The following is a 23936-nucleotide window of genomic DNA, read 5'->3' on the forward strand; positions in this document are numbered from 1 at the left end:
TCCAGTAACTCCTGGTAAATTAAAGATGAATAAACTATATAGCCTTTTATCTCTAGGAAGCAATAATGTAATGACTGAAATATATGCATCAATAGGCAATTACAATCATTATAATAAGTGATAAATATTATAATAAATTATAGAATATTATACATATTCTCTAAGACAAAAAAGAGAGGATAGAAACAAGGAGGGTATTCTGTGGGGGAATCATGGAATTTTTTTCAAAGGGCATAACATTTTGAATTATGAGTTATTGAGAAAAGTAGGAGTTTGGCAATTAGAGAAGAATGGTAAGGTCATTCCAGACAGAGGCAATAACAAGTGGTAAAAGATTTAAGGGTATTTAAGGGATTTAAGAAAGCACAAAAGAAAGAGACACATTCCTAAATGAAATGTTTAGATGGTTTGGATTGTATTGGGGGTAAAGAACGCCAAGGAACAGAACTGGAGTTAGTTTGAGTAGGTTTATTAAAAGTTTTTATTTAAATTTCATTTAGTTAACACACAGTGTAATATTAGTTTCAGGTGTACAATTTAGTGATTCAACACTTTCATACAACACGTAGTGCTCATCACAACAGGTGTACCCCTTAATCCCCATTGCCTATTTAACCCAACCCCATGCCCCCATCTCCTCTCTAGTAAGCATTAGTTTGTTTTTGAGTATGTTTAAAGGGCTTAGCATGCCAGGCAAAGTGGATCTGAATTCTTTAAGCATTTTTTTAGCCACTGCGGGGGGTGGTGGAGAAAGGGAGTTCAGTGGGAGAGAGACATGGTTAGATGACCATTTCAGAACCAATCTCTGGAGGTACATTGAGGGACATTTCTAATGAGAACCTGGAGATAATGAGCCATGGTTGGGCAGGAAGAATAGCCATGAGATGACTACAGTATTTCAGGCACAAAATGATGAGGGTTAAGGGTGATGGCCAAGAGGGAAGAGGAGAGGAATGAAATTTGAGTTATAACTTTTGATGTAGTGACAGTATGATTGTTGATCAATTCATGTAGATAGATTTAAAAAATGACTAAAACTCATGCACTCATCAGTTTTGGAAATCTACTGTTTTCCCTGCTAAGACCTAAGTAAGGGAGAGTTAGGTCTGGTAGTTAATTGGGACTCCTGCACTACCAGTCAGTGGGGTGTTGAATTAGTCTGAAGGGTGGTTTCTGATCTGTTATGGGCTGGGTGATCTGCTTCTCAGGTACCCATGAGAAGCACCTTCCTCTCTAATATCACATTCTTGGACAGAAGACCCTCAAGTTATGCTTATTAGTTTCCAGGATATTATTCTAGTCCTTCACTGGGGAAAAAGAAAATGCCTTTGCATCCACACTGTTCACCTGGGCCCATAATATTCTAAGTAGCTATTAGTCAGCCTCTAGGTTGTAGCCAACTTGTTTTGCTATATTTGGGCATTCTAGCTTGATGAATTTCTAAAGAACTAGAGATCAAGCTCATAAAGAAACTTTAAGTATTCCAGTTGGCCAGGAGCCCTGCTACCTTGTCTTTCTCTTTTCCCAGGAATACTATAGCTCTTGATATAACAGTTCCTCAAATTTCCCTTCATATCAGAAGCACCAGGTCCTATCTATGTAAGTTTTAAGTTAATAGACCTGCAAATGGAGGTGGGGAGAGAATGGAGAACATTATCACTGGTAATCTGCCAAAATGATTTCATGTGAGGCGGACTTACTAACCCTGATATAGACATGATGTGTCTCAGTCCGCTGAGTCCATTGGGTCTCGCTATGCAGATTGCCCCTTCCCTAGATGATAAGCAGTGGAGAGAGTCATTCTGCTTTAGTTGGCTCTCCTGGCCCCAAACCCAGTTCCCTTACTCTTTGTTAGTTTGATATGACTTTGTAACATGCTTTCCTACGATTTAGAAAACACTTATGAGTAGAGAGAAATAAAGACTAATGCAGAGGTTTCTAGTTTTGAGAATCCAAAGAATGGAACTACCCTCACCTGACATGTAGAATTCAGGAGGAGAAGCAAGGGTGAAGGAAAGAAGATGAGCTTCATTGAAGGAAACATGTTAGGTTTAGAAGACCTTTGGGCTTTTTGACCAAATGGGAAATGAAAATTAGTGCTTATTGAGTGAAAAATGCTCAGATTATGTTTTTCTTTTACCTCTCATAATATCATTGCACAAAGGCTTGCATAATCTTTACAATTTAAATTTTTTCCACTTCAAAGAAATGGGATATAATACTGAAATTTTATGTGATGGCCTCAAGTAGATAATATGTCCTAAATATATAAATAAAGTAATGGTTTCAAGTCAATAATGATCCTTATGAAATATAATAGTAACGTAAAATACATAGCAATCTATATTAATTAATTCAATCAATCATCATTTATCAAATATTTGCCCACAAATTTCCAAATATTATACTAGATCATCACAATGAATAAGACTGGGTTCCTGCCTTCAAAAGGCTCCAAAACCAGTGGGGAAGACAGATAACTTTTTACACAAATCACAGTGTAATAAATGTGTGCTCAGTGGGTGAAGGGTGGGGTAGAAATAGTTTCCAGGAGGATCAAACCTCTAAGTTGAAAACTAAACAAAAAGTAACACTAGTTAGGGAAGAGGGGAGTGGCAATTCTAAGTTTAAAGCATCATGTACAAATATGTTGTCTATTTAATTTAGGAAAATGAAATTTAGGAACAATTTAGGAAAAATGAAAGATTAAAACCCTGGGTATTAAATAGTAGATGGCCAGCTCAAGAGGCACAAACTTAAAATCCTAACAATGTTTCTTAACATGTGATTCACTGACCTCCTATATAAAAATGACCTGGTACTCATTACAAGTGCTGCTTTGAAGCCCCCAAACCAGATCTGACTCTGCATGTTTAGAGTGGGGAGTAGGAATCTGCATTTTTTAAGTAGAACCCTCAGATATGCTTTAGTGTTTGAAAACATCTAGTCTAACTGCTCATATAAGGGCTACTGGAAGACACTCTGAGAATCCAGAAAAGTGATGTAGGAAATGGCTCCTTATATCTCTGACTTTTGAGCAAGTCATATCCAATTATGTAAGGATGGCTGCAGCTCTATGCACAAAAGAATATAACGGTTTATGTATCACACATATTCAGAAAATAAGTACATTGGAAAACAGACCCGTCTATGTATCTTATAGAATAAAATGATGAAACATCGATAAGGTAGGAATTGAAAGGGTATTTGCAATGCATCTAATAAATTAACAAAAAAACAATAGTTTGTGTTTTGAGTCAGCAGTTATCACTTGAAACTTGAGTCAGTTCTACAGATGCTCTACCTCTTAGCCTCATATAACTTCAGAAATCTTATCTTACTTTTCTTTTGCCAAACTCCTCCAATTCACAGGACCTCATTTATGGAAGAGGCCTCATACTTGGATTGTCCCATCTCATCATATTATAAACAGAGAAACTAAAGCCTAGTGAAACAATATGGTCACACACACTAGCTAGTAGGTAAACTGGAAGCATATTCAGATTTCTTGGTCACCATGCCAATGTTCTCTCACAGAGGGTCAAACCAGAGTGAAAAAGAGCAGAAAGACTTGGATGCAAATCTCATTTACCACTTACTAGCCACGTGACTTCAGACATGATATTTAACCTCTCTGTGCCTCAATTTTTTCCAAATAATGCCTCCTCTTAATACAGGGCTATTACTTAACATAGTCTCAATATGTAGAAGTGTTTAATAAGTTTATTATTATTATCACTCCTGTGTGGTAAATATGTTACTACACCATAGTACCCAAGTACTATCTTTTTCCTTTTACTTGGACTTATCTGTATTTTTTTAATGTTTACCTGTATTCTCTCCTATCTTTAATTCACAAGTTACTTTCAATAGTAAAATTTGCAACCCATGATAGCATACTTGCTTAGTTGTTTTTAGTGTGCCCTTCTCAGAGGACCATCCTCCAAAGAAAAATCACTGGATCTTCAGTGAAAGTAACCTTTTATTCAAAAGTGTTCTCTCCAAATACAGTATGCATGGGAATGTTAATTCACACTTTCTTTTATCACCCAATTGTTTTATTCGGTGTCAAGATTTAGGCACTGTGTTAATGCTACTGCAGTTTCTAGGTATATGGACTTTCTCCTTTACCACTGTCAAAATGTAGTGGGTTTTGTATAAGTAATCACATGGTTTTCCTAAGGTCCTGTAATGCCATTGTGCTAAAAGTTCATGTCTCTTAAAATAGGAGTGAAATGTCTCAGAGACCCGTTCCACACAATCTACCTCTGATGTGATGGAGTTGCCTAACCGGTCAGGGTAAATGTCAGGATTAGTTTGTAGGCAGCAAAAGTGTAACTCTTTTCCAAGAGGAATAAAAAAGTTGGCATAAAAAAGGATCACTTCCAAAGTGAGTCATGACTTGTCTTTGTGTCTCCTTAACACTGTTTGAAAATGCTTGGCAGTGCTCAAAGAGAATCAAGCTTTCACTCTGAGATAAACAGCTGAAAAGTAAATAAATGTTGAACTCCTCAAGAAGTTCAGCCTGTCCTCTTGTTCAAAGCTCTTGACCTCATTTTATTTCCTCTATCATCCTCCTTTAAAGAAAGAATGGAAAATAAATGAATGGAGAGCTTTTAAATTAGAAAAAATACATACCTGATATTTGAGGTTTTCTTAAAAAGACACTTAAAAAGAGTCCATTACCCTTGGCATTGACACTGATAAATGGCTACTTCTAGAAATACCAAAAAGACTTTCCTAGGATAATAATTACATATCTTGTACTATTTATTTTCATAGTTTTATGATTATATTTTCCTGAAAATTCACTTTCCAGTGTTCTGACATTTTTTAAGCTATTTCTGAATTAGGGGAAGGAGGAAAGCAAAGGCTTGTACTTAACAAGGGGTAAAGTTTGTAATACATTAACTAACTACAAGTGTTTAATATCAATTTCTTTGGTGTTACAATACCAGGAGTCTTCTCTTGATCATGAGTAAAACTGAAAACAGAAGCGAAATATATGATCAAAAGAGAGAGAATTAAAGAGATAAGTTTCTAATTGTGCACAGAATATCTAAGGAAAAAAATATTTAAAAGCATGATGCAGAAGGGATTTACATTGAAAGACGAATTACATTCAGTTCCTTGATGATAAAAAAAGGACAGTAAAAGGAAGACAGCTCTGCATTATTAACAGGGATTGAAAGAAGCAAGAAATAATCTTAAAGAAAAAACTTCAAAAATTATAAATGGCTTTATATTCTCTTCGATCCTGAATCTGAAAATGAATAACTAATATGGTAAGGAACACGGTTTTTGTGGACATCACATTCCTTATCTTTAAAGCGAAAGCTCTGGATTAGATTAGGGATATCAAATACAATACCCCCATGCTGGGCTCCCTCTCTAGCATCCATGGCAAGCAATGATAACAGATCAAGGGATTTCCTTGTTGAGACTAGACTGAGCTCCATGAACCTTCTCCACACAGCCTGGCATCCACCACCCGTCAACCCGTCCTTTATTGCTCAAATTGGAATGAATTTGCTCTTCTCACTTTTGCTATTAAATAACATGCCTTCCAGTTTTCAAGTTCTATATTTATATAAATAATGGGAGTATCTATGAATATAATTTTGAAATGTTTAATTTGGAAATTTCTTAAACTAGTTAAAAAATAAAAATGCTACGAGAATCTGTAGAAATAGCTGTTAACCTAAAACTGTAATACAGTAAAAAATAAACTCTTGATAAAATCTCATGGCTAGCAGTATCCGTTCAAATTGATAGAAATCCTGCCTGCACAGTGTCTGAGCTAATCTTATATTTTTTGTAATAAAGATTATAGAATCATTTACTTCCACATTATTTGACTTTTGTCCAAGTAGAACGTTTCAGATAATGGAACATTACCAGTATCATAACTGGTTGGGATAAACAAATATATTGGATAATACATAACATATAAGCTAATTTATTACTCTTAAAATATAATCATAAACCATGGCAAACCACACCCCCCCTTGAGTAAACTCTAGTGAACTGCTCAAGCATTCAAGAAACTAAACACATACCATATGACATTAGGGAGCAGATGGTTTTATGGGATCATTTTCCTGTTTTCCATTTACTACATTCCTGAAAATCTCTACTTCTATTTCTCAATTAGAGCAATGCCCATTGCCTCAGTGCTTGATCTTGAATATGTACTGGAAACAATGGTACTATGCCTTCTCGATGCAGGATATTTCAATAACTGACTTTTGCTGATGAATTCTTTGTTGAGTTTCTTTCCCAAAGTTTCTTCATTTTGTAACTCTTTCTCCTACTTAGGATTACCCCCTTCAAATTTGCTTTGTCACATCAAAGTTCTGGGTGCTGTTTTTTTGTGTTTTTTTTTTTTTTGTTTTGTTTTGTTTTGTTTTTCTTGCTCACCTCACTGCACAGGAATCAGGACAAAAAAAAAAAACTACATAGATTTAATTCTGTGATTGCATCTGGGCAACATCTGCCATTTTGTGGCAACATGTATTTTACAAAAAGGTACTAAATTGTGAGGATCCAGGAGGATCCTGGAGGTCCAAGTGTGAATCAAAAATTGTAGGTTGCTTTGGAAGGAGAAGTAATTATAAGCAGAATCCATGAATTTTAAGTGAAGAAGGCTTATAGGTAAACCTGGCCCAAGGGATGCCTCTGCCACAACCTGCCAGTTATATCCCATTGAGAGAGAAAAGTGAATGTTTTTAAGTGATGGGACTGGAAAAACTGAAGGATACACATCAAAGAGATTTCAGAAAAAATTCTTAAACTTATTGGCCCAATGTCCTTATTTCACTTGAGTTCTTAAAGGAAGTAATTGTCACCCATGGAGTAGGTGGGTGACAAGAAACTGGTGATTTTTCAGCTGAGACTCTTGCTACTTCAGAAGTCTGACATTCTTTTTCTCCACAATTCCCCGGCAAAGTGATTACTAAGAGCTTTATACCATCTCCATCTTTCAAAATTTATCAGAGTATTGTCATGTGAATTTTTTTCCAAAGGATACTAAATAATAGCATTTTTTTCATAATGATACTGATTTGTCTCTGGTTGTGTAAAAAGTCATTATTCACAGAGTCCTGACTACTGAGCCAGCTAATTGCAGTTGACGAAATTCTTATTCAACATGTTTTCTTTGTGAGATCTACATGTAAGCATTGCATAAGCTATTTGTTTGTCAAATCCTGAGCTTTGACATTCCAAATCTATAGCATTTGTATTACATGTTGTTTTGAAACTGTTTTAAGAATAAGTAATTCAATCCCCACTGTGACCAAAATATGTCTGAGAAGTAAATAAAATAAATGTGTGAAGCACTGAAAAACATAAATAAATATTTCTATAGAAAAAAAAGAAAGGAAAAAAAGATAAAGTAATTTAAAATGTAAATTGAGACATCCAGTGTGTGTTTGGAAGAGTTCAGAGATGGAGTCTATACAAAGGAATATGAGACTTCCAGATTGGAAATCCAATCATTCAAGAAGTGACACCTCTCGGAAGGAATTGTTGCCAAAGTGATGGGTATGAAGTCAGAGCACCGACCTGCAACTGTTCCCCTGAGCATCTTTGCCCTCAGTTGTGTCTCAGGATAGCAGTGTTGACAAGTGGTTGTTTGTTTGTTAGTTTTTATGGGGAATAAAGTGCTAAGAAAGTTCTCCAACTTTTTTCCTAGCTTTTGTCTATTCCTGTCACTTGACAAAGAATTTCTAGTGTATGTCAATACTTTTCCTTCATCTGGAAAGTAAGTTAGTGAGATGGTATACAATTCAGTAGAAATACTGGAAGAACAATTCTTCAGTATTTTTTATAGGAGATCACAGGTTTTATGTTTGTAAAAACTCTCCAGATATCTTAAATATAGTAATTGGGACCAAGAAAAGTAGAAGCATGCCAAAGCATGTTAGAAAAGTTATAATATGCAGCGCCTTCCTGTGACTACCTTTGTTAAATGTAAAATCTATAAAGTAATTTTAGCTCATTTCTTCATTGCTATGAAATTAGTATATGTCTGCTATTCCTCTATGTTTTTAATTTTTTATATTATCAGCTACTGCTTTTTAGTTTTAATGAGTGTTTATGATATGAAATCTGTTGTAATTCACTTCCATTCTCAAGCAATTCGGTTTCACAAACATATTTCCAAACTAGCTCTTCTACCTAATGCTAATCGCAGCATAAATTGATATATCAGGAAAAAGAGAAATATGGTAAATTGGGTTGGATGGTTTATGCTAAAATCCAAATAAGAACCCTATTATACAACTGGGTTTGTATTTTACTGCATTTGAAAAGTTTTCTAGGCAGATCCAGTAAGGCTTAAAGCATTATTTCTAAATTTAATGCTTTTGTGAACTTACGTCACACATTAAAATCATCTTAATGCACCTTTTTGTCAATTCTTCACAATAGTATTACAAAAGGAAGGGAGGAGAGGATACATTTAAAAAGCAAATGAAAAAGAACTCAATGGGAGCCTATTAGGCTACCTGTTGATGGGCATGTAAGAGAGTCATTAATATGCGGCTCATTGACATGATAGGCCATAATGACTCCTCTAGGGACGGTGCAGTCTATTGTGTCAGAGACTAGTTAGGGATTCATTAACGCGAAGACTCGTGACTTCTTAATATGCAAATTATTAATGCAATGCACTGAGGCATCCCTCACAAATGTCCACATTTTGCATTACATGTTTTCTTTGCCACCCTTCACCCACACCTTTTGTGAGCTATTTTCTTTCTTCCATCTTCTGTTGTAGATTTCTTCACAAAAGATTCTGTACTCCCTTGGAATCTACCACTTCACATTCAAAGAACTCCTCCCCTTAGGCCCATGTTTCTTGGATTTAATGCAGGCTTGCATACACAAATCGCTTCAACATTTTGAATAAAGCAGTAAAAATTCAGCATAAAATCTGATTTGATATATTTCTCCATTGTCAAATGGGTTTTTGGCTAAAGGTAGGGCAACATGAATAAAGTAGTTGTTTTTAAAAAATAAGACTCTGAAACATGAATATTATCATTTGTCCTGAAGGTGGGAGGGGAGAGAGAAAAAGAGAGCCGAGAAAAGCCCAAGAGAGAAGACACAAGAAAGAAAAGTTTAATTAAACCAAGAAAGAAGAGTAAGTATTCATACCAATGTAATACATTAAATGAAGAAATGGATTTAAACTACTCAATGTCTAGCATACAGCAAGCAATCAGTGTTAGCTGGTATTATGATGTTGGCATTTTGCATGTTGCAAAAAGATGAAGTTAATATCTGCATTTCCTATTGAAACAATAAGAAAAAAATCTTATGGAATGAAAGTTGTTCTGTTTTTGTCTTTGAATTAATATACCTTAAAAAGAGGATACAACATATTCTTTATTCCTACAGCAGAATTAGCTACACAATCCATGGAGAGATACTCAAGTAGTTTTTGAAACTTATCCATATATAATATATAGAGAATAATGTTATAATATGCCTTTTCATGTGGGACTTTATATATACCCATATTCATTTTCTTGCACTTTATTACTCTACCTTTGTCTAAAATACAATACCTTCTCTACTAAATATCAGGAGAAACAGACTCTATTTCTAGATTCCATAAACCCTAAATTCTGCAGTGGGTCTACAGAAGCCTATTTATCATGAAATTTGTATTTCCACACAAAAATCAGTATTTTTTAAGCTAACAGCTTTATTTAGGTATAATGTATATATAAACTCACCCACGGTAAGTGTACAATTCAGTAATTTTTAGTACACTTAGTACATTTTCAGAGTTGTGCCATCACTGAAACTAATCTTCAAACATTTCCAGCACCCCAAAAAGAAACTTCATGTCCCTTAGATCACTCTTCATTTCCCATCCCCAGCCCTGATACTAATCTTCCTGTCTCTATATATTTGCCTAATCTGGGCATTTCATACAAATGCATTTATGCAGTATGTGTTCTTTCATGTCTTGCTTCTATCACAGAGCATCATGTTTTGAGGCTCGCCACTGTTGTAGCCTGTATCAGTTCTTCCTGTTTTAAATTGTTTAATAGTATTCCATTATATACATATACCACACTTTGTTTATCCTTTCACCAGTTGTTGGGCATTTGGGTTGTTCCACCTTTTAACCTCTGTGGATAGTACATCTATGAATATTTACGTATTTGCATGGGCATATGTTTTCATTTCCCTTGGGAAGAAACCTAGGTGTGAAATTACTGAGTTTATGGTAATTACATATTTCACATATTGAGAAACTGTCATACTTTTTCCTTAAAAGTGGCTGTTCTATTTTATAATTCCACCATTAGTGCATGAGGGTTTTAATCTCTCTATGTCCTTGCCAACACTTGTTATTATCTCTTATCGATCATTATCATTCCAACGGGTGTGAAGCAGTACCTCACTGTGGTTTTGATTTGTGTGTCCCTAATGACTAATTACGTTGAGTACTGGTTTTTGTGCTTATTCGTCATTAAAATAGCTTCTTTGGAGAAATATCTATTCAAATGCTTACTTCATTTTATTTTATTTTATTTTATTTCTAAAGTTTATTTATTTACTTTGGAGAGAGAGAGGGTGCAAGTGAGGGGGGGGCAGAGAGAAAGTGAAAGAGAGAGAGAGAGAGAGAGAATTCCAAACAGATTCTGCACAATGGGGCTCAATCCCACAAACTGTGAGGTCATGAACTGAGCTAAGACCAAGAGTTGGTTGCTCAATTGACTGAGCCACCAAGGCACCCCTTAGCTTATTTTAAAATTGAATTGTCTTTTTATTGTTGAGTTGTAAGAATTCTTCCTCATGTAAGTCACTTACTAGATATATGATTTGAATTTCTCCCATTATGTGGGTTGTCTTTTCACTTTCTTGACTGTCTTTTGAAGTGCAAAAGTTTTTAATTTGGATGATGGTCAAGAGATCAATTTAGGGCTATAATTTTTCATTATCCCTAAAGTCTTTGCTACCTTGGAGAGCTTCTATATAGACTTTATTTGATTAAATCTCTTTAGGAGAAAATATTATTTTTAGTATAAATAATATTTATTAATATAATTATCACAAGCATCTAATTATACTTAACATTCTAACTAATATTAATTTCAATACCAAATGCCAGAAAACATCCAATAATCTTTGGTCCTACCTAGGGTCTATGCTGAAGTAGATGTAAGGAGATACAGAAATGATGAAAATGAATATGTAGATTCAAGGAAAAGTCCAACTGATTTAGGAAGCTCAGAGTAAAAACATCATGTTAGTTTCTCTAGAATCTACCATTGGAAGAGATAGAGTAAGCATGGAGGAATGCATCAGTGCCAAGATGACTCTCCTGGTTGAAGGATCCCTGATTAAATAGAGCAAAGTTTATTACTTGGAAATCCTAAGACGATGAAGTGAGAAGGGCTCAATAAGAGATTAGTACAAGAGCAATATGGTTCTTGGGAAGGACTAGTTGAGAACCTGATATGAGTCAAAAGGCAAGGAGCAGGTGACTAAAGAAGCTGGACCACAGACTGGGATTGCTAAAGTGGTCAGGTACGAAAGCCAAATTCTGCTGAGATGCAGCCACATTGCCAAAGATGGTATCTTGGCCAAACTTTTAACAAGACAGAAGAAGATTCTGCAGTCAACACTCTGAAGAATAGTTCTATCATGTGGGCTTGAAGGACTCAGTCCGTTTATTGGGTATCATGCTAATTCAGAATGTCAGACAAAACTCAGTGTGTTTTCATTCAACAGATATTTAATATTTGCTAGACATTATACTAGAAGTTAAGCCATGAGCACAAGCCAAGATTAAACAAGCTCTGCCTTCATAAAGTTTACAGTCTAAAGAAAGATAAATAAAACCAGCAGTTTAAAAATCACAATTGTACCATTCATGACTGGGGAAACCTGGAGTCCTACAGAAAAAAATACCAGGAGCACTAACCCAAAGTAAAGGAAGGGAGGGAGCTGGCTATGTAGATATAGGGGTTGCAAAGAGAGATCAGACTAGAGGAAAGGGAGATCCCGTAATCTGATTACAGATAATATTTTAAAGCTTGATTTTCTGATTTACAAATTACACACTTTTCAAAAAAGACACACTGTTTTAAATGAAAACTTCTGAAATTTACTTCATTCTAAATGGCAATTAACTTTACCCTTAACATTGCTATTATTACTTAACCCTCTCACATGCCATATCTGTAAAAGTGTTACTTCATTTAGATTTACTTTCTTTTTGTTTAAACTCTATTGGTGGGTACTGAGACTAAATGAGTTCCAAGTTTTTAAAATAAGTTAATTCAGAACACCTGTGTTTGTGTCTTCAGCTTATACCAGTTATTCTTAATCCTGGGGCACATCAGAATCACCTGGGGAGCTTTTTAAACATACTTATACCTGAGCCCTCCCCCAGACTAGTGCAGTTCGTCTTTGTGATGGCGTCTGCATATGGGTTCCTTTTTTTTCCCTTTCCTATGTGCAGCCACACTCGAAAAAGCCACCATATGCTACTATTCTACACTGGCTACTCTATGAAGGTATAGTTACTGTGAAATTAATTCCTTCAGTAAAATAACTTTGTGTTTTCATGGGGTGGGAAGAGGAGAGGGAATATATAATCAAATATGCTAGCATTAATATAAATTTTACACAGCTTGTACTTCTGCTACTCTTATGTCTATAAAACAATTAATTTTAATTCATCTTGGAGATCACCCATCCATACTTCAGTGAACTTAAATTTACTTATTTTTTTTAACTGAAAGGAAAACTACATGCTGTTTAGGGTAAGAAACATTCATCATTTCTATACTATGAACCATATTGCTACTATAAAACAGATAGTGTTTGTAAAAATTTAGACCCAGACTAGTTAAACGTTTTCCATTTGTACTGTTTAGCACATTGTCCAAATAATTATTGCAAATTCAAGCACCATAAAGTGTTTTGTCAAGGACACTGGTAGGTTAGATCCTATAAAAGAATTAAGGTCTTGAGGTAAGACTAATGGAAATGAGATGACAATATTGAAAAAGGCATAACTTGCAATTTAATAGTTTAAATGTAAGTTGGTGGATAATGATAATAGCTTCATGTTTTTGGATTTTACCATATGTAAGAGAATGTTCCATGTAAAAATACCACAACCAGATATGTTCTGGTCTTCTGATAAGATACATAAGTGAAGGCACTTACAAAATTCTACTTGCTGTCTTTGAGAATCAGCATTTTGCAATGGTTTGCTTTGTTTGTATGTATATGGTGTTGATTTTATGAAAAAAATTCTTTTCACATGTCTCATTTTACATAAACTTATGCAAGTTTGTACAATACTATATATGTACAATACTAGTACTCTCTAGTCAGGATGATCAAAATATGTGAAAATAAAAATAATGATAAGTACAACTATTTAGTGTCTCTTAATTCAAATAACTCAAATGGTAAATTTCTTCATTTAGATTCCCTGTAACACAGCTCCATCTTCACTAAAACAAAGTTGCAACTCAGTCCATCATGGAAAAAATGGACCTTGAAAAGATAGGATATGAGAATCTGGACAGCCAGAACGCTGCCAGGAAAAAGGGAACGGAGATCCTAGAGAGGTATGGTGTCAAAGAGAAACTGTTTTCTCCCTTCTTCACTCTACCATTTCTCTCAGAGACCCTGTGGGCAGGGAATGACTGGTTCTGTCAAAATATGCCGAAGAGTCCATAGGAGACAGAAGGAGACAAAAGGGAAAGGTCCATTACTTGAAATTGCTTCAAATATTACCCTAGCTTCTTTGTGCAGCATTCAACTCTGTTCCCCTAGATTTCTTCATGACTAACTCTGTTCAAGTCTCTGATGAGTTGTCATTTCCTCAGTGATGTGCCATCTTTACTCATTCTTCTTATGCTGCTTTGCATTTTATATTCTCAGCTGCATTTGCCATCTTCTAACATAAATTACTTATTCATTATGTTAATTACTTATTAGTTTCCCCTCCACTAAAATGTAAGCTAACCAAAGAAAGAGACTGTCATTTTTTCCACTAATGTATCCTCACTGTTTAGAACAGTACCTGGCACGTGTAGTATGTATTCAGTAATACCTGTTGCATGTATGAAGACCCTAGATTCATTTCTCCAGTCACCAGTATTTTTTGTTTGATTATTCTCTATCTATGCAGAAGCTGAAGAGCACAGTGAGACCTTTGCTACTGATATTCTGATGTTTTTCTTTCAAGTTAACCAAGACCCATACTCTCTCAAATTTGAGGTCACTGGTATTATAGAAGGACCCATACTAGGATAATTTCCATATGCCCAACCATGAGGATAAACATTGAAATGCCTGGAATAATCTTTCTCACTAAGTTAAAACATAACCCTTAGATTTTAAAGGAAGAATTTGGATCAACTAATTACTAAAAGAAATTTTCCTCAGTCATGACCAGAATAGTAAAATGAGTCACCCATGAAATAGGTTTAGAAATATCTAAAAATGTGTGCCATCATACATATCTACTTTTTATATTACAGATGACTTATAGCAAAATGAAATAACCAATATTGATGACGAGAAAGGAATAAAATCTATATTTAACCATTCCAACACATAGATAGACACAGCAAAAACATGGTTAAAAACATAAACAAAGATTTTAAACCATGAGACATCCAAAACACAAGCAGAAGTGTGATGGTGTTCATAAATGCCATAAGCAGTTTTTCAAGGCAGTAAGGGATCTTCCATAAAACATGATTAGCAGAAAGCATGTTAGGAGAAAAGCATTAGGGAAATTATGTTCAACATTTTTACATCAATATCGTTTCTTACAGTTAGCAATCCGGTTCATACTTTTCATTTATTTATTCTGAATTAATATAACTGAAATCCTACTTTATCCTTGAACAAGGAGACTAAAGTTCAGATTTTCAGCCTAGGAAGAAGGCACAGTTCTTTCTCGACTTTGTTTTTCAAGTTTGACAATTCTGTCCATTCTAGGCATCTGATTGACCAACAAAATCCCCAAGCTGTCCTTTGCACTGTATTTTCCACAAATATTTTTTACTCCATGTAAATGCTCTACCACTCCTTCCCCACCTACTCAGGTTTACCATTTCAAGGTCAAGCTCAATTCCTCTGAGATGCTCTTCCTAAGGAGGGCAGCCTGCAAGTACAGTCCTTTCTCGAATGCCTATTGCTCTGCAGCTGCTATGATTTTCTCTGAGTACGTCATTCGATTTGGTACATGGAAAGTTGATGGCTGCCTTTTCAGGTATATAAGTATTATACCTTAACGAAATCCATGCTTGAAGATAGAAATTACCTAGAAATATTCGACATAAAATAAGAACTCTATTATTTCTTTATGAATAAGTAGCTTCTTGAGGAATGTTGGTTCAGAGCCATAGGAGATTAGAGAGCTTAAATCATAAACCCAGTTTCTCCTCTTAAATATTTTCTAGACTTGATCAAATGGATCTTTTTTGCCTAAATTTATTATGTGAAATAGGGTGGTGTTGCTTACTATAATGTACAAAACTGGTCTAATGGGAGATAATTTCATATCACTTAAGAAATGTGATAAATTTAAAACTGTATTCTTGGGGTGCCTGGGTGGCTCAGTCAGTTAAGCATCCGGCTTCAGCTCAGGTCATGATCTCATGGTTTGTGAGTTCGAACCCCGCCTCGGACTCTGTGCTCACAGCTAGCTCAGAACCTGGAGCCTCCTTCAGATTCTGTATCTCCCTCTCTCTTTGACCCTCCCCTGCTTGCTCTGTCTCTCAAAGATTAAAAAAATAATAATAATAAATAAAACCTATATCCCTTAAGCTTATATAATTAAAATTTTCTAAATGAAAGAAAAAGGTAACTTATTAAAGTAGTAAATATCATAGAATTAAGGTGTCAATACAGCATAGTGCATACATAATACGAAAGTCCTGCCTAGTTTTGTAGCCAAGTTCTAACTGTTACAGATCCTTAGGTACAAAATTAGAAGAATGAAAAGAATTTCATCCAAAATTACCTAACTGGTCAAGGGATTCCCTAGAAATTAGAGAAACACACACAGACACACACACACAAATGCCCACAATTGACATTTATAATCATGCCAACATAATTGTGAAAAGTGACTTGAAAAAATTAATTTCCTTACAGGTTACAATTCATCACAGACCATTATATTCTACTGTACTAATAAAATAATCCCCCAAATTACTCAACAGCTAAGTCTTGCCCAGAAAATGTTTAATTCAGTCTCACAAATAACATTTTCAGTGGGAACCCATCTCCACCTGTATATTAAAAGTTAATTTGTATCACCTGAGTGGCTCTGTCTGTTAAGCATCAGACGTGATATCGGCTTGGGTTGGGATCTTGTAGTTGTTAGATCAAGCCCCATATTGGGCTCCTTGCTGAGTGTGGAGCCTACTTGAGATTCTTTCTCTCTCAAAGTAAATAAACATTTTTAAAAACTTAATTGGAAAACAAATTTAAATCGTAGAACTTTAATTTCCAACTAATTTCATTTAAGAACTTCTTAAAACGTAAAAAATAATTATTTAAAAATGCCATGCATTACCTGCCTCAATGATACATTTTTACTTTGGTTCAAGACTTTAGGTTTACACAATAAAGTTCATTAGCATATTAGGAAAATTATAGTGAAGTTCTTAATGAAAACTATGAGGTTTCAGTTGAGGGTGATGATGTAAGAACTAATTGTAACAGTATAGGGAGAGCATATTAGTATTTGTGCCACAAAAATATGTAGTTATTTATGCTAGTTTTCTAAAATAGGTTTGTTTCACAAATCTTATTTTCATAAAAATAATAGAACTTTTAAAGTTGAAAAAAATTAAAAATTAAACCATTATACTGTCTGATGACAGTACTGTTTCAGTTTGAGCTTGTTAACATTTTAAGAAAGTGTTTTCTTTAATGCTTATTTATTTTTGAGAGGTAGAGCATGAGCAGGGGTGGGTAGAAAGAGAGGGAGATACAGAATCCGAAGCAGGCTCCAGGCTCTGAGCTGTCAGCGCAGAGCTCGATGCAGGGATCGAACCCAGGAACCGTGAGATCATGACCTGAGCTGAAGTTGGACGCTTAACTGACTGAGCCACCCAGACGCCCCCAGGAAGTATTTTCAATGTGTTTTATGTTCTACAAAATCAGCAATTAGCTGTAAACTAGAAACGTTCCATTGCTTAAAGTTTTCAAAAGTTTAAGCTCTTGCCTATAAGAATCAATGCAACTGGACCTCTCTGTTATATAATTTTAAAACATTTGTATACGGGAATATGGGAACCCTTCATATTCTTCCTATAACTTTTCTTTAAATATAAAATTATATCCAAAAAATGTAAATAGTATTAAATAGAGGGTAGCAAATCCCATCACCCTACCTTTGTAGGTTTTAAGGTTAAACATTTAAATGCATTAAATTGCATTAGTCCCCTTAAATATTTTTGTTCTTTTGGTTTCATATAGGAAAAGACCAAGACAGAGCGGACAGCGCTGTTCAACTTGATGCAGTTTAGGTTTAGGTACACAGGAGGCATTCAGTAGAGACAAAAGGCCCAATCATGGGAAGACATTGAAATAAAGAAAAGCAAATAGGACATCAGGCAGGCCCAGAATCCCCAGGTGTTAGGCTCAGGGAGCACCACACGAGCAGCAGTAGCACTAACCCGAATATTGGCCCACGTCCTAGCCCTGGCAAGAAGAAAGAATGAATGACTCAGTTCTGATCACTAGACATACAATACCTGCCTTTGGTCTTTCATTACTCAGGCTGCTAGATTTTTCTGGCTCTGGTCTTACTGGGCTGAACTGTGGTATGAAGAAAGCCAAAGGCTAACCAATGAGTATTTATTTTACTTGAGATGTTAAGATTATTTGCCATGACTTCAAAGTAATATTATGGTGATTCCATGAAGCAAGTCTTTGGAAGACTTATGATAGAAGAAAAAAACAATCATGAGAGCATCCCATAGTAGACTATATTAATTTATTTCTCAATCTGATATTTTGTTGATAACTTGACAACTGGAAGTAACCATCTAAATGTAAACTGTCTATACGATGTTATAATGGCTAATGTGTTCATTTCTATATTTAATTTTGAGTCCATTTAGACAACAAATATGTGGTTATTGCAGAGATAAAATTCCTTTTTATCTGCTGGTTTTATAATATGTATTTATAGTCTTTATATATTCTATCCTTAATTTTTAAACTAATTTTTATTTTTGAGCAAATGAACAATCATTATCTCATGGCCATATATAATATGGGTATAGAATCCACAGGAACCAGCAAAAGAGAAATCAGTGATTAAGTTGAAGTTTTTTATTTGCATGGCAGGGTTGCTGTCTATGATTTTAAACAAACCTAGAATAAAGGAGGAAGAGCTAGGATTTGAGGAGAAATATAACTCTGGTGTGAGCCATTAAGGGAATAAATTTGCCACTTGGATGTCCAGATGGAGAGATCCAGAAGGCATCTAATTTTTAAAGATTGTGAAAACAATAAAAGCATTCATCATTAAACCATAACAAGCATAATTCATTCTTCAATTATTCAGAAGGTGTTTTTGGGTTTTAGTAGGCCTCAGGGTTATCAATGAGAAAACCAGTTGCCTTTAATAGATATTTTTAAGAGCTTTTTATATGCAATACTTTTTTTAGTTACAGTGGGGAATAATGCTTAGATAAACAGACCCATCATTCCTGGCCTCAGGGAACTTGCAATCCAGCAAGATGACACACAGATGATACACAGATAAGTTTTTTTCTTTCTTTCTTTTTTTTTTTTTTAAGTGCAAGAAAAGGCCACCAGTGTAAATGCCATCTTTGTAAACATTCTGACTAAACAGATACAGAGGGCCCTAGGACAGAAGTCCTCTTCCTTCCAGACCTACAAATATCTGATAAGCAGTAAGTCTTCTGTTAAGTGTTAATTTCACTTCCTCTAAATAAATTGCATCAGATGTAAACATGGTAAACAGCAACCCTTTCATTTAAGGAAAGCTGTTTTATTTTGTATCCTAGAAGTACTACTCGATGAAAAAAATATGGCCAGAAACACTGTCATTTAAAGGAAGAATAACAAAGAAATAAGGGCAAGGGGCACCTGGGTGGCTCAGTCTTGTTAGGTAATGATCTTACCCTTAATGAGATCTAGTGCCAAGTCAGGCTCTGTGCTCATGACGCAGAGCCTGCTTGGGATGCATGCGCTCACGCACTCCTGTCTCTCTCTCTCTCTGCTCCTCTCTTGCTCCCTTTCTCTTTCTCTTTCTTAACCTTTTTTTTTTTTTTAATGTTTTATTTATTTCTAGGAGAGAGAGAGAGAGACCGCGTTAGCAGGTGAGGGTCAGAGAGAGAGGGAGTCACAGACTCTGAAATAGACTCCAGGCTCTGAGCTGCCAGTCAGCACAGAGCCCGACGTGGGGCTCGAACCCACGAACCGAGAGATCATGACCTAATCGAAAGTCAGACGCTTAACCGACTAAGCCACCCAGGCGCCCCTTTCTTTCTTAAACTTAAATGTGTGTGTGTGTGTGTGTGTGTGTGTGTGTGTATTATATACACATATATATAAGGACAATAGGGATCCTATTGAACTACATGAGTTTAATGAGAATGGTAAACAAACGTCTTGAATGTCCGTATAAGGAGCATTGTCTAAAACCTTTTGTTTGCCAAGTTAGCTTTAAGTGAGATATTACTAATATAGAAAATATATACTGTTAGAAAACAGATGAGCTATATGAAGAGTGTCTTTATTGTATGTATTGCGCACACACACACACAAACAAGATAAAGTTTAAGTAAAAACCACATAAAACAGATATGTATGTATATTTTTTCTACAAAAAAAGGCATTGTGTCAGTAATAATTTTAATATAGATGGACAGTATTACACTACTCCCTATGTTCAATTTACTAAATAAATTATGAACTGAATTGCCTTTTCCAGTCCTCTGCACATATTCATTAAGGCAAATAACAACTTTTAGTTAAAATTGTACATACACACACACACACACACACGGAGTCAAGAAATTTAACATATATTCAGATGAATTTGGCCTGTCTGTAGATACTGAATTAACCTTTCTACAAAAGGATACACTTAAAATGAATTTAAGTTTCAGCTGGCCTAAATTATATTTGATTTTTTTTAGACCTATTCAAAACTTCTTTGCAGTGTCTTATATAGTTACATTCTTGAGTGAAATTTTGTTAAAATATTAGATATCTAGAAAATAGTGCACAGAGCTATTCCAAATTATTATTTGTCTAAGATTCTAATAGCTATCTGTTTAGATAGCTGAATTGGGAAAGAAACTGAGTAATCTTCTAAAATACTTCTAACTTTGTAATTTTGTAAAATTAAGTACCTTTCTATTCTCTCCCTTAGGAAGTACAGTAATAATAATAATCCCTCCAGAACTCAGAACTCAAAGCTAATGATGGCAGGATTCGGAGAGCTTTTAGCCACCTTCTGTTCCCCACAGTGCCTGAAATGTTAGTGCCTACAGTGCAGTCCCTGGAACACGCACTCCTTCAGAAAATCTAGTTACTGATGAGCTTTTCCTTCTGTGACTTTTGCATTAAAATACTACAAATGAGTTTATTAATTTACTAGTTATCCCTGCAGGGCAATAATCTAAAGTTATTAGGTTATTGTACATCGAAAATAGAAACTAGCCACAGAAACAATATAATTCTGCTTCATTTTATAAGGATAGGGACTCCAACATTTACTTCAGTGAGAATCAAGAGGAAACAAATGACCAGATTAAAGTCCTAGGACAATACGAATGACTTCATAAAAGACAGGATTTCTGATAGAATACATTACTGAAGAGCACAACCTTCCCAGTAGATGATTAATAAGAGAATATATAACCATTGGGCTTGAGTAGTTTTTGGAATAATTCTGTCTGAAAGCAAAAAGAATTAAACAGTCTTTTCTACTACAATATGGCTTGTTGAAAATTACAGAGAAATCAAGTGTTGTATTAACATTGGAAACAATGATTATAACTTTATTTACACCAAACCCAATAGTCTTCTATACCTACTTAGAATATATGTGAAGATCATATTTTTTAATGTACCTGAGGGTGATTTTTAAATGTATGCAATGTTTCTATTGGTAAATACGCAAAAGATTTAAACTTTAAGATTTAATCAGCTATAAATAATTAATCCTCAAAGGGAGATATTAGTAAAATGTATTTTTCCCAGCTTCATTTCATATATGGCTTATGAAGCTGAAATTTACCTATACATTTTTATGTGATGTGTAATTGTGTACAGACATCCACAGTAATTTTTAAGAATCAAAATAAGCTTAGGTTTTACTTAGAAAGTTAGAGTCTATTTGATTTGTATCGTTGCTTAAATCTGTAAAACAAATAAAAATACCATCAATGTTAAATGTGCTATAAAATCTGCTTCACCTAATTAAGAAAAGGACCTCCTATTTGGCATGCTTTACAAATATGAATGGAGGGGTACTTTGTGTTTTTTACTACCACAAAATTTCAAAAGGGGTAAATAAAATTCAAATCCACAACCACATATAGGACAATCATTGTCTTATGATAGTAGAACCCCATTTCTATTTGTGACTTGAATGGTACTTAGGTACAACAAAGACCATTTTCAGACCCACTCACTTGAGGACTGGGGGGTAGTAAAATTTCCTTAGACAGATTTGTTTAATGTACAATTGGTCTCTGTCACTAAGCAATGCCAAAGAACGTTCCAATTTAGTAATTTCTATTTTGCCATAAAATCTTTAAACAGCAAGGTGATATGATTAAGTCTTCAAAACCAGTTATTATTTATATAGTAGATAATAACACCATCATGGCATTTATCCAAGCAACATTATTAGAGAAGCAGAACAAAAACCTGAAAAGATTCAAGATATGTGTCCTGAGGAGATTTTTCTTTTTTATATAGTGGTAGGGTACAGAGAATGCTTTAAAACAAATGACCAAAATGCAACGGTGTATAATATATTTTCTTAGAGGAAAAGAATTACATAGAATCCAATTTCATCTTCTATTCATAGGTATAAAGTGATGATAAGGTGAATTGTTTGCCGCTAACTTTATTTAGTCCAAAAGAACTTTTTAAGAACTATGTTAAAAGAGACATGTTGTAGTTTATATTTTTAAAAAGTAATGTTCAACTTATGAATAGGCAATGTTCAAATTTTTTTTTTTTGTAACCCAGAAATTGCTGGGATTTGGAAATAATTTTCCCCATAGCAGCAGTGGAATAAACATTAGTTAGTGTCCCTGATTAGTGCCCAAAAGCTTATTGAATCTATAATACAACTAATTTTGAAACTCTCTGTATTAGCCTGGGTCTCGGAAGCAGAAATGATCGTAAGAAAGAAAAGCATTCCTCTATTAATCTTGAGCATAGGACTAGACATATACAAGATTTGGTTTGTTTTTTTAAAATTTTTTTAATGTTTTATTTATTTCTGAGAGAGACAGCATTAGCAGGGGAGGGTCAGAGAGAGAGGGAGACACAGAATCTGAAACAGGCTCCAGGCTCTGAGCTATAGGTACATATGTATATATATATATATATATATATATGTCAGCACAGAGCCCAAAGTGGGGCTCGAACCCACAAACCGTGAGATCATGACCTGAGTCGAAGTTGGACGCTTAACCAACTGAGCCACCCAGCCACTCCATGATTTTGAAAAGTGGAATTTATCAAGGTGCCTGGCTGGGTCAGTCAGTTAAGCATCCAGTCCAACTGAGGCTCAGGTCATGATCTTCTGGTTCATGAGTTTGAGCCCTGCATCCAGCTCTCTGCTATTAGCAGGGAGCTGGCTTCAGAACCTCTAACCCCCTCAACTCTGTTACTCCTCCCCCACTCACTCTCTCTCTGTCTCTCTCAAAATAAATAAATAATTTCCACTTTAAGTTTATCACCAATGCCATTTTGAGTACATATGAAATATCAGCAACTGGGACAGATGCTGCTATATGTTAGCTCATGCATTTCTTATATCACCTCTGCTAAGTAGTAATTATTATTCCTATTTTGGCCTTAGTGAAAAGGATGCAAAACAGAATTTATCCAAGTTTGCAGAGTTAGTAATTAGACTAACAGCTCAAATCTGCCCTACTTTAAAAGGTATGCTGTTTCCATTATGCCTCATTGTTTATGTAATCCACCTTTTTGCCTAAACATACACAGTCCAGACCCCCAGAGTACTCATGTCTCCATGTAGCCTTTACTACAACCCTGTACTCAACCCTACCTTGTATCCATAACGCTCTCTGCTCTAAAATTATCCATGTCCGTTGTCTCAATCCAAACTTAAAGTCCCTTTGTGCAACTGACGTTAATTGAGCATAAGATAAAGATAGTCCCTGCCATCCTAGATGTGTCTGCATTTAAGGGAAGGTGTGTGTGTGTGTGTGTGTGTGTGTGTGTGTGTGTGTGTGTAAAAATTTCAGGCATGGTTTCAAAGTGAAGTGTCAGAGCATAGAAGACCTTTCAAGTCTGCCAGGGCACTAAGCAGTCAGGCCCACTTCAGATGTCTGCTCCTGAGGTCACTTCCCCTATATTATTCCTGTTGGGGTGTTGAGGTAAAAACTTAGAACAGGGACAAGAGCCACAGGCAGCAAAATTGGAAGAAGGTGAAAAGCAAAGTGTCCCAAATCATAATCAGTTTTTCTGCTTGGAGACTTAGTGGTTCAGAGTGCTCAGGCCCTAGAAGAATGTGCAGAGGCTTGCAGATGGGCTTTGAGTGGGAGATCCTGAGGATCCCTGTAAGATATGGATCCATGGTGATTCCCTTCAACCAGAGCTTGAGAAACACCTTGAATAATAAGACCCTCTTGTTCTTCTTCTTTAAAAAAAAAAAAAAAAAAAAAAAAAGGTTA

General features: G+C 35.2%; 1 protein-coding gene and 1 long non-coding RNA gene across 2 annotated transcripts in view; one reads left to right on the forward strand and one right to left on the reverse strand.

The window, feature by feature from the left end:
- LOC144221748 (uncharacterized) overlaps nt 1–23936 on the forward strand; it is a 194420-nt gene that overhangs the window by 123855 nt on the left and 46629 nt on the right. Inside the window, exons 4-5 of the long non-coding RNA XR_013332169.1 lie at nt 9061–9148; nt 13470–13613. This is a non-coding gene — a long non-coding RNA (uncharacterized LOC144221748). The remainder of the gene's footprint in view (nt 1–9060; nt 9149–13469; nt 13614–23936) is intronic.
- The window catches only part of PPP1R3A (protein phosphatase 1 regulatory subunit 3A), a 38604-nt gene that overhangs the window by 8485 nt on the left and 6183 nt on the right, over nt 1–23936 (reverse strand). The gene's annotated exons all lie outside the window — the stretch shown is intronic.

Source organism: Crocuta crocuta, unplaced genomic scaffold (genome assembly GCF_008692635.1).
Source record: "Crocuta crocuta isolate KB4526 unplaced genomic scaffold, BGI_CrCroc_1.0 scaffold397, whole genome shotgun sequence".
NCBI classification, from domain to species: Eukaryota; Metazoa; Chordata; class Mammalia; order Carnivora; family Hyaenidae; genus Crocuta; species Crocuta crocuta.